The sequence below is a fragment of the Aotus nancymaae genome, unplaced genomic scaffold (genome assembly GCF_030222135.1).
Source record: "Aotus nancymaae isolate 86718 unplaced genomic scaffold, 86718_ANA_hifiasm-v0.15.2.pri h1tg000019l, whole genome shotgun sequence".
Taxonomy (NCBI): domain Eukaryota; kingdom Metazoa; phylum Chordata; class Mammalia; order Primates; family Aotidae; genus Aotus; species Aotus nancymaae.
The window spans coordinates 5,217,377-5,229,494 of NW_026988431.1; positions in this window are offsets into that span (position 1 = coordinate 5,217,377).

A 12,118-nucleotide genomic window follows, 5' to 3' on the forward strand; every position below is an offset into this window, starting at 1 on the left:
GTTTCCTTTTTTAATCAGAGCCCTGTTGCATTATCTATTTTTCTTAATGGTGTTCTTAGTAGGATACTGAGACATGACCTTAAGACTAAACAACAAGAAATTATAAGAAATTGGGGTTGTACATAAAAAAGGATGAAAAGTGACAAATTATTGAAGTGAGAATCCCAAAGAACATTTCAGGGTCTCCAGACCTTTTCTTCTGTGGAGCCCAAATGAAAACCCCCCGAAAGGTTTCTTTATTTCACAACCTCTCAACAGCCATTCTGGCCCTATGATAATATAAAAGGGATGGCAGTAGGAAGAAAGTTTAACCATCATCACTCTGCTATAAAACAAGAGTAAAAATGTCAAGCTACACATCGAAAAATAAAAATAATGAAGATTACAAAGGACTGTGCAAACATAAAGGATTCTAACAAGCTGAATAATAATTTCAATGCCATCCAACAGAGCCACTGCGTTTGACAGGATTATCTCAAAATAACCAGTGGGGGCCATTTTGTCTAACAGAATAAACAACTATTGCAAATGTCCTGGAAATCCACATGAAGCATCTGGATTTTATAATAAACAGCTGTTTTCTCTCTCTTTCTGCCTTCCTCTTGCCCTCTCTCCACATGTCCATCTATTCCTTTTACCTTTCCTCCTTTTGTTTTGAAGTTGTATTTCTATTAAAATATGATGACAAAAATTATCTAAAGTAAAGAAAATAGCATCCAACTTAATTAAGACACAGAGCAAAATCTCAGAGTTTTCTATCATTTTAAGTAGTGGAAAGCTTTTAAGAGCAGGCTTAAGTAATTGAAAGCCAAATTACTTCCAAATATACTAGCTTAAGGCATCTAGGCATGAGTGATTGCAAAAGGGCCTTGTGGAAGATTGATTGTATTAATGATTATACTGCATCTTTCATTGCAATGTGACTTAGCAGCTCCTTGCATCAAGACGGAGAGTCTGTGTGCTCATTCCTTTTTGATCTGGACTGGCCTTTGCCCAAAAGAATATGGCAAGAGTGACAGTGTGTCAGTTCTGAGCTTTAAGGGCTTTGCATGTTTGCACTCTCAATCTCAAAATCCTCACCACTGTCACACAATAAGCCTGGGTTAACTCACTGGAAGATATGAGAGACTATGTGGCGATCCACACTGTCCTAGTTAAGAATAACATCAATGACTAGTAAATGTTCAGCCAACTCCTCAAATATATGAGAGAGCCCAGGCAGTATCAGCAGAGCCTCCTTCCTTACTTAACACCCAACTTACCCTAGGCACCTGAGTTATTTTGGCTGTAACCAGAAGAACCATCCAGCTGAACCACAGACTCCTAAGCCATGATAAATGCTTATTGTTTTAAGCCCCAAAGTTTTGGAGTGGATTATCATTCAGAATATCTAACTGATATAGGCCTTATCTTTATTTCCTCATCACTTGATTAGTTGGTTTGCCTGACATTTATTAATTTCAATGGAGTTGATACATACCAAGACCCTGGACACACATTTTTTACCTATTATATTATAAATGATAACTTGGAGCAATACCTGTGATGCCTAAACAGTATTCCTATCCTCAGAGGGATGTTAATACCCTTTATGATTATCACAATCCCTAGTCACAACTCATGGATACCCTATGCTGTTATTAATATTAAAGAGGTAATGCCCAAGAATGAACAAAATTTGTGAAGTATAACATGCAAATTGGCAACATCATTTCATCAGTTATCTGTGACGAAGTCTTCTTTTCCCTCACAGTTATAGACATATTTAAAGACTTAATAAGACAATCTCGGTTGGTAGGAAAGAGTGAGAAAAGCTCTATCAAAACCAGAGTTTTACCCAGAGACTACTTTCCTTATAACAATGGGAAGTCTAGAAAGTACCTGGAGTTGTGTGCAAACATTTGTGTGCATGTCCAATATGCATTTTTTGCTGAAAAATTTTCCAGTATCCACTCTGAGCAACTGATAGAATTACTAGACAGAAAATCAGCAAGAAAATAGAATATATGAACAACAAACACAGTCAGTCAACAGTATCTACTTGACACAGAACACTTCACCCAACCCAACAACAGCAGAATATGCATTTTTTTCAAGTACATATGGAACATTCACCAAGACAAAACATATGCAAGTCATTAAAAAACTCAACAATTTTTAAAGAATTGAAATCATACAGTGTGCTCTCTTACCATAATGTAATCAAATTAGAAATCAATCATGGAAAGACAATTTAAAAATCTCTAAAAACATGAAAATTAAGCAACACTTAAATAATCCATCAGTCAAAGCAGAAAAATCTCAAAAATTTAAAAATACACAGACCTAAATAAAAACAAAAGTACAATATTACATAAAAACATAAAGTTACATTTTATGGAACACAGCTAAAGCAGTACTGAGAGAGGAATTTATAGCACTAAATGTTTACATTGGAAGCAAGGAAAACTCCCAAATCTAAACTCATCTATCTTCCATTTAGAAAAGTCTAATCTAAGTTTCTACCTCAAAATGTTTTTTAATTGCAAAATTTGGTGACTGTAATAATGGTTTTTAAGTTCCAGGAAGAAGTCAGTTTTTCAAATTTCTTCCCATTTACGTAATTCTTACTCTCCATTATTCTCAGTTCCTAGATAAAATTATTGATATTATCCTTAAGCTTTTTTAAAAATATAAAAATTGGGATAGACAAAAACCCTGAAGAAACAGGACAACACAAAGAAGAAAACAACTTACAAGATGAGCAAAAAAAGCCCATAATAAGTAAAAGAACAAAATAATAAAAACAGAAATGAATGGGATTGAAAACAGGAAAAAAAGAGAGAAAAATCAATGAATCAAAAAGCTGGTTCAACTGATAAAATGTTAGTAATACTGACAAAAATTAAAAAGAGATAAGGCAGAAGTTACCAAATCATGAATGAAGTAAGGAATATCACTACAGATCCTGAAGTATTAAAAAGATAATAAGGGATATTAGAAGAAATAGACCAATTACTTAAAAACTATAAACTACCAAAATTCAGCCAATATTAAATAGACAGTGTCAGTAGGTCTATAACCATTAAAGAATTTGAATGTATAATTAAAAAGGTCCCAAGTGATAAATCTCCAGGGCCAGAGGGTTTTACTTGAGAACTCTACCAAATATTTAAAGAAGACTTTACAGAAATTTTACAAAATCTCTTCCAAAAGATTGAAGAGGAGGAAATACTTCCCAACTCATTGTATGAGGCCAGTGTTACCCTGATACTAGAACCAGACAAAGACAAAAGGAGAAGGGAAAATGAAAGAAGGAGAGAGGGGGGAAAAGAGAGGGAAAAGGGAGGGGGAAAAAAGACTAGTATCTCTCATGAACTCATGCAAAAATCTTTAACAGGATATTAGCACGCCAGAGTCCACAATATACTCCCTTACGCCCCATTAAGATTTCAGAATCATCTGCATGTTAACGTAAGAATCCTAGGACACGACCACTTAACCCCAAATAATAAAGATGTCTTTAAAAATTACAATGCCTAGGCTCTACTCTCAAGTAATTAAATCAGAATATTTTGAAATATAGTCTAGCATCTGTTCTTTTTTCTCTACAGGTGATGATGATGCATAGTAAAAGTAAAGAATCACAGATTGAAACATATAAAATGGGAAAATCTTTTCCAATTATGGGAGTCTCCCAGAAGAAAGAATCTATGTTTCAGTGCAGATATATTTGGCTCTACAACACTCAATATACTAAAAACAGTATCACTTTAACGAAATTGTAGTATCAACGTCATCAAGTAATCTGAGCGATTTGTGTTCAGTGGACAACCATTACATTTTTTTCTCTTGAGTAACTTTGCCTTTGGGGAACATACCCTCCACTAGCCTGCCAGTCACATGATTATGATTCCCCAGACAACAGAGTAAGCACATGACCCAGCATGGCCAGTTGGATATAGCCAGCCCCAAGATACAGAAATTGATCTGGGGTAGAAAACATGACCCAAATAATATTATTAATGGGTCCTTTTGGAGAGAGTTACATAAATACTGGGAAAAAGAAGTCTCTTCTCCTTTTCAGATAGTTATAACCAAAGTGCTTGGAAACCTGGAATAAGCAGAAACATGTCTGGTGCCACATGAAAAGAATTACTGTGAAAATGAAGTTGTCACAGAAACAGTCACATGATAAAGACAGTCAGAGCCTTGTTGACTGTGCTGGCACCCCTAGATGCAACCCCTTGGACCTCCCAGTTATCTAGGCCAGTAAATTCCCTTTTTTCATAAACCAGTTCAACTTAAATTTCTGTCATGTAAAATCAAGCATATTCTAATATATTATAAGTTACTGAGATTCATCTGAAGTAATCTCATCCTTTGAAATCTCACTAAATTTTATTTGTATCATCTACCCTCCATTCTATAGTAATTCATTTAATTTCCCCAAGATTACTGCAATTTGACAGAAATGTACAATTTCCTTGCATTTAGCTCTAGGTCCTAAGGTTGCATCTGTTGAAACCTGGTCATCCCAAGTAGACTTATCTTTATGCTACACTGATTCAGCCATAGAATTCAGCTCCTTTTCTTTGACATTGCCAGAAACTACTCACAAGGTGTGCATGAATGTGCCTGTGCATATAGCTGAGTTTACTAAAGTTTTAAAGTTCTAAAGGGGCTTTGTATTACAGAAAAAACAAATAACCATCACTGATTGTTAGACATATCTTTTAAAAAGCCATTGAGAGTCCTTAATTTGAACAGGAATCTCCCTCTAGTCCCTGTTTTCAACCTTCCTTTGTTCCCTACTCTATTGCTTGGTGCTCTTCCTCTTCGTTTAGACTTTTACACCTTTTCTGGCTTTCTTATTTTCCTGCTATCTCAGCCTTAGGTTGTCCCACCCAGAAAGCCAACACCACACTCTGTTATACTGAATAAATTACCCTCATTCAAGAAGTCTCTGCACGAATCCTCACAGTCACTGTCTCAGTTAAACAAAAAGGCCATCTGCTCAGATATTGCATTCAGCAACAAAGAAGAATTGACAAAGTTTTTAAAATTTCAGTTTCACCTTGCCCTCTCCCCAATATGTCATAGTAAATTGAAAAAAAAAAAAAAAACCATGTAGGGATTTACTTTCAATGATGAGAATGCTCCTGTCACCATCTATCCTCCCAAATTATAACCAGTTTTGGTTTCAAATAATAATTTCCTCTCTTACACACATATGTTTTAATGGAGAAATCCTGAAGAACACCTCAGTTCTTTATTCTAGTGTATTTCTTCATTCTGTTGTGCAGACAGCATCATATGCATAGCAACTACTTAGTAAAACTGAAGAAATTCTGAGCAAAAAATTCCTTTAGTAGTAGTAGTAGTCCTAGTCTAGAGGTTAGAGAGGGTCAGGAGCAGATAGGCTGCAGAATCAGCAAATAGGAACCTTTTCCTATCTACGGTAGGGTTTCTGAACCTCAGAATTATTGGCATTTGGAACCGGATCACTCTTTGTTATGGAGGGTTGTCCTGTGCATTGCAGGATATTTAGCAGCATCCCTGGGCTCTACCCACTAGATATCAGTAACATGCACAAACACACTCACCCAAGTTGTAAAAATCAAAAATGTCTCCAGATGTGGCCAAATAGCCCATGGGGGACAAAGTTGTTGCTGTTTGAGCAACCAACTGCTCTAAGGAATTACTGTTTGGGAATATACAACATAAAAGAAATGGATATAGACTGCAGCATTATAAAATGTCTACATATAACCTATTCTATCCTAAAACAATGAGTAAAACTTTAAATGCCTTAATTATGTAGTTTTAAATAATAACCAAAAAATCCAATTTAAATATTAAGGTAAAAACAGAATGTTTATTCACTATACTAATGTGTCTTAAAAATAGTCTGGCACACACTTTCGTAATGATACATACTTCAGAAACACGCTGGGGGAATTAGAAAGCGCTTTAAAGATAAGACCATATTAAAATTATTAGTGAAGACTTTACAACCCATATTGTTTTGAAATGGATTTTGCTAAGAGATGTTCTGTATTTCTAAATGTAAAACCTCTATTCATCCTCCCTAATTACTTGTTTGTGGATTTTATAGTTGGATGACTGGCTATTGTGCTATGTTTATTGGTCCCTGACACTTAATACTCGTAAAATTTTTGTTTGCAAAAGATGACCTGTTATATTACACTGTCATAACTAGTCTGGATTCTTCCCCAAGCCATACTGGATTCTTAATATGAGAACATAAGAAAAAGGGGAAAAAAATAAAAGATTGGTTGTGGCCTAAGCCAGGGGGACTAAAATGGTAGGTGGTCAGAGGACCAAATTCCAAAGTGACCTAAGAAACCTGAATAAAAAATTCACCCAGCTCAAAATACTTGAGATTAGGAAGGTTGGCAGTGCTATGGTTCTGAGAAGTTTGTGTAACCTCAAAAATGTCTCCAAGGTGTGACTGAAAATATAAAGGGTCAGACCCAAAGTGTAGAAATTATAGTTAAGTTTAGGTTTCACAGGCATCTCTTGAAGCTCACTGAAAACAGGGGCCAGAAAAGTAAGACTAATTCTACACCTATCCTGCTGGTGAGAACAAAGCTTCCCACATGTCCCAGGTGGTCACATCTGGTTCAGAAAATAGAAAAAGCTGAGGTTTCTGGAGGCTCAGAGACTTCACTTGAGTGTGCTGGAGATGGCAGGCTACTTCTCTATAGTAATTAAATGTTCTTGGGCTCTATGGATCAACAGGGTAGTTTTTTGTAATTTTAAACATGGTTCTATAGAAAGTGACTTATCCAACAAGATCCTTACACTTATTAAGACAATGAAACCAAAAAATATGAGTGCATACTACTAACCGCATATTTAAACATGTTTCATTAGAGACAAGTTTCTATCACTGACACAAAGATAAATGGAGAAATGGCATTATAAGGGCTAAGGAGAAAGAGAAGAAGAAAATATTTCCCAGAGAACACTGCAGAATAAATAATTCACCCCAAACATTTCTAATCAAAAGACAGAGGTACTCAGCAAGAGTTGAGACACTCCGACATTAGCAACATTGGGAATCTGGTACCACCTTGGAGTCAAAGAAGTAACAGGATAACAAGAACATTTCAGGGGCTCCATGAGAGCTGTGTTTCTATATCTCTGTATGATCTCAGAGTCTACCAAAGACTCATGGCAGATGGGCTTTCTGGTGAAATCTGAAATCACGCAGAGGTGCAGCTACCATCAGAGATGGAAATTTAAAGCAGGGAGGGAAAATGGAATAAACAGCCTGGCTTCTCTCTCCTTCTGCTCTCTGATATCTTTCTGGTGTCTTCCCTTGGCCATACCCTACTAGAAGCCATCTGGAAAGAGAACCCAAGTATTGCAGGCCAGAGAAGTCAGCCTTCAGTGTTCCAAATCAGGGGCATAAGGGCAGAGAGTAGGTCTAGATAGGGAGTTAAACGGAGAACAACCAGCACAAAAATAAACATTTATTGGACATTCATGTAAGAAGCAGACACTAGACTACACATTTTATCTAATTAAAGTCATATGTAGATATAATTGGTGAGTGATTCGGGGAAATCTTTCCCCAAATATTTTCCCTGTCAGACTTAAATTTCCACTATTCAGTAACAGTTGGGTTTATACTGGTGCTCTACAGTCTTTCTAAAGAATAGCTCTTTTTACAGATAGGAAACACAGTTTGGCAAATGTTTTCCAAATACCACTGTTGAAGTGGGAGCAGGCACATCACATGGTGAAGGCAGGAGCAAGTAAAAGAGAGAGTGGGCTGGAAGGGGGGCACACACTTTTAAATGACCTTATCTTGTATGAATTCAGAATGAGAGCTCACTTAACACCAAAGGGATGGCCCAAGCCATTCATGATGCAGCCACTCCTATGATACAAATACCTCTCACCAGGGCCCACCTGCAGCACTGGGGATTATGTTTCATGACGAGATTTGGGTGGGGACAAATATCCAAACTATATTATTCCATCCCTAGTCCCCCCAAATCTCAAGTCTTTCTTACATTGCAAAATACAATCATGCCTTCCTAACAGTTCCCCACATCTTAATTCATTTGTGTCAACTCAAAGTCAAAAGTCCAAAATCTAAAGTCTCATCTGAGACAGGGCAAATTTCTTCCACCTATGAGCCTGTGAAATAAAGAACAAGTTGGTTCCTTCCAATATAAAATCTGGGTATAGGCATTAGATAAACATTCCCATTTTAAAAGGGAGAAATTGGTCAAAAGAAAGGGACTATAGGCCCCATGCAAATTTGAAAGCCAACAAGGCCATCATTAAATCTTAAAGCTCTAAAATAATCTTCTTTAACTCCATGTTCCACATATAGGGCACAGTGGTGCAAGAGGTGGGCTCCCAATACCTTGGGTAGCTCTCCTCCTGTGGCTTTGCAAGATGCAGCACCTACAGCTGCTCTAATACGACCTGGCACAGACATAGGGACACGGGTGGAGAGGCTCTAACACTCTGGGATCTTGGGACAGTAGCCCCATTCTCACAGCTCCACCAGGCAGTACCCCATTGGGGACTTCGAGTGGGGAGTCCACCCCTGCAGCAGGCTTCTGTCTGGACACACAGTCTTTTCCATATATCTCCTGAAATCTAGGCAGAAGGTGACAATCTCTTTTACTCTTGCACTCTGTATGCCCATAGGCTTAACACCACATGGAAGCTGGCAAGGCTTATGGAAGCTTGTACTCCCCAGTGTGGCAGCACAAACAGTATCTTGGGCCCTTTGAACCAGGTCTGGAGCCAGAGCAGCTGAGATGTAGGGAGCAGTGTCCTGGTGGGCCTGGTCTGGGAAACCATTCTTTCCTCCTAGGCCTTGGGGCCTATGATGGAAGGAGCAGCCGAGAAGTTCTCCAAAATGTCTTCCAGGCCTTTTAACCATTGTCTTGGCTGTTAGCACTTGGCTCACTTTTAGTTATGCAAATATTTTCAGCAAATGGTTGCTCCTCAGCCTGCTTGAATTCCTCTCCTGAAAAAACTTTTTCTTTCTCTGCAGCCTGACTAGGCTGAAGATTTTCCAAACTTTTATACTCTATTTTCTTTTTAAATATAAGTTGCAACTTTAAGTCATTTCTTTGCTTCTGTATCTGAGCATAGGTTGTTAGAAGAAACCAAGTCAAATCTTTTTTTTTTTTTTTTTTTTGAGATGGAGACTCACTCTGCTACCTAGGCTGGAATGCCATGGCACGACCTTGACTCACTTCAACCTCCACCTCCCAGGTTCAAGCCATTCTCCTGCCTCAGTCTCCTGAGTAGCTGGGACTATAGGTGCATGCCAACACACCTGGCTAGTTTTTGTATGTTTATTAGAAACAGGGTTTTGCCATTTTGGCCAGGCTGGTCTTGAACTCCTGATCTCAGGTGATCTACCCACCTCAACCTCCCAAACTGCTGAGATTACAGGCATGAGCTACCACGCCCAGCCTATGTCTTGAATGCTTTGCTGCTTAGAAGTTTTTTTCCATCAGATACCCTAAACCTTCACTATGAAGTTCAAACTTCCATAGATTCCCTAGGGCATGAACAGAATGCAAGTAACTTCTTTGCTAAGGAATAACATGTGAGACCTTTTCTCCAGTTCCCCGTAAGTTCCTCATTTCCATCGGAGACCTTGGAATCTGGACTTCATTGTCCATATCACTATCAGCATTTTGGTCACAACCATTTAACCAGTCTCTTAAGAAGTTCCAAACTTTCTTTCATCTTCTTGTCTTCTTCTGAGCCCTCCAAACTCTTCCAACCTCTGCCCATTACCCAGTTCCAAATTCAAGTCCCCATTTCTAGGTATCTTTATAGCAATGCTCTACCTCTCAGTACTAATTTTCTGTACTAGGCCACCTGCAAGCTGGGGAAAGAGAGAAGCTAGTAGTGGTTCAGTGCAAGTCTGAAAGCATCAAAACTAGGGAAGCCAACATTGTAGCCTTAAGTCTGTGGTCAAAAGCCCAAGAGTCCCCAAGAAGCTGCTAATGCAAGTCCCAGAGTCCAAAGGCTGAAGAACCTGCAGACTGATGTCCAAGGGCAGGAGGAGCAGAATCAAGCATCTGGCACAGGAAGAAAGAAGAGACCCAGAAGACTCAGCAAGAACTTATCCCACGTTCTTCCACCTGCTTTGTTCTAGCCATGCTGGCAGCTGATTGGATGGTGCCCATCAACATTAAGGGTGGGTCTTCCTCTCCCAGGCCACCAACTCAAATGTTAATTTCCTCTGGCAACACCCTCACAAACATACCCAAAACCAATACTTTACCAGACATCTAGACATCCCTCAATCCAATCAAGCTGATACCTAGTATTAACCACAGAATCTTTCAAGTGAAAGAGAATACAGATTTCTTTCTTAACCTGTGGGGCTTAGAAAAGTTTTAAAAATTAATAGCCCACAGGCTAAAACTAGCTGTAGATATGTGCTTGTCTCTCAAAATGTTGTCCCCTAGAATGTCTTAAAGGTTTTGAATCAGCTGCCAATTTAAAAATCAGGAGATGCCAAATAAAGGTGTCCTGGTTTTCTTGAAAAAATTATAATATCTGACCATTTCTTCCAAGAAATAATTAATGAGAGTGAAAGATGGGATGCTCTTCAGCTTTGACCACAGTCCCTTCCACCCAACTATTGTCTTCACCATGTTCTGGTCACATGCCAGAGGCCATTTATTATAATACTTGAACTTTTAAATTTTAATACCTGGCTTGCCTAACTCATGTAAATGATCTGCCAAGCCTTTGTAGACATTTGAATTTCCTAAGTTAGGAATAGGATCCATGGATAAACTCATCAAGACATAGACTTTCACCTGATAATAAGGATGAGATCCCCAGAGATGGCATTGATTGCCATGAATGATAACAGGAACAATGGCACTGAGGATTTCTCAGGGAAAATGGATCACCACTTGGAAAAAACTCTACAGAGGGAATTTAGTGGTCAATGAGAATTCTTAAAATTCCCTCCCTGAGATTTTACTGGAGTTTACACTGTGATCTTTAAAGTCATAGACTATTTCCCATTTATCTTTGATTCTAGCATAGGTACCAGCATATGTTTGAGGTACAATACACATATACTATGTCAAATAACACTATGATTAATTAACTACACTGTGTTTTAAGGCCATAATGGCTATATTAAACTTTTTAATATGAGAAAAATGGTAAATTAAGTTAGTCATTCATCAACAAATTAATAATCTTATCTGATTACTTAGTCAAATAGAAAGTCCTAGGGGTCACAAGATTCAGAACAAGTAAAACCTAACAAGTCATGCAGAAGTAAATTCTAAAAGGATCGAAAAGCTTCCAAATAGTGTTTATTTTATCCTTTAACATTTTTAAAGGGATTATTCCAGCAAGTTGCACAACAAGGTCAGTCACTTATAGAAAAAAATAGCTAAGCACAAAAGACAGCAAGAAGAGAATTCTACTAATATTGTAAAAATCTAGAGTGTGTGATTATTACCTCTAAGTCTCTGAATAAATACACTGGCTTAAAAATAATTGGCTGAACATTCCCAGTGATCCCTGAATCTGGGGTACACAGACTCGTGTTAAATAATGTCCCACTGATCTCCCTAGTTCTGTTGTTGTTCTTAATGTACTTCTCTTTGAAATTTGTGCTTGTGTCTATGTCAAGAGGAGTTGTGTTCTTTACAATAATGGTACAAAAAATGACTCAATTTAGAAAATTTATATTGCATACACATTGTATTATATACCTGTCATTCTTAAAAAATAAATAAGAAATTGAATGGCTCTATGAAGAACTCAAGACCTCTTTTGTCTATGTTTGACACAGGATGCTGACATGGGGCATAGGTCAAGTTCACTATTTGGCCTTGTTGTAGAGCATGGAGCTTTGCTGTAGTCATGAAAGCTATTGTGTTATGAGCAAAGACATTTAAAACTGTAAGGTCCACGTAGCCTGCGCCTTTTGGATTTCCTGTCTTTTAGAATGTCTCTCTTTTGAAAGTTTTCTCATGCCACTGGTAAAGTAAAACAGTCCTTGAGCTCTTTATCTTTTAGTTTATTCTTTTCTGTCTTTTTTTGCCATAGAATTCAAAAGATCAAAGGCCAACGTAGTTTGTGGCCAATG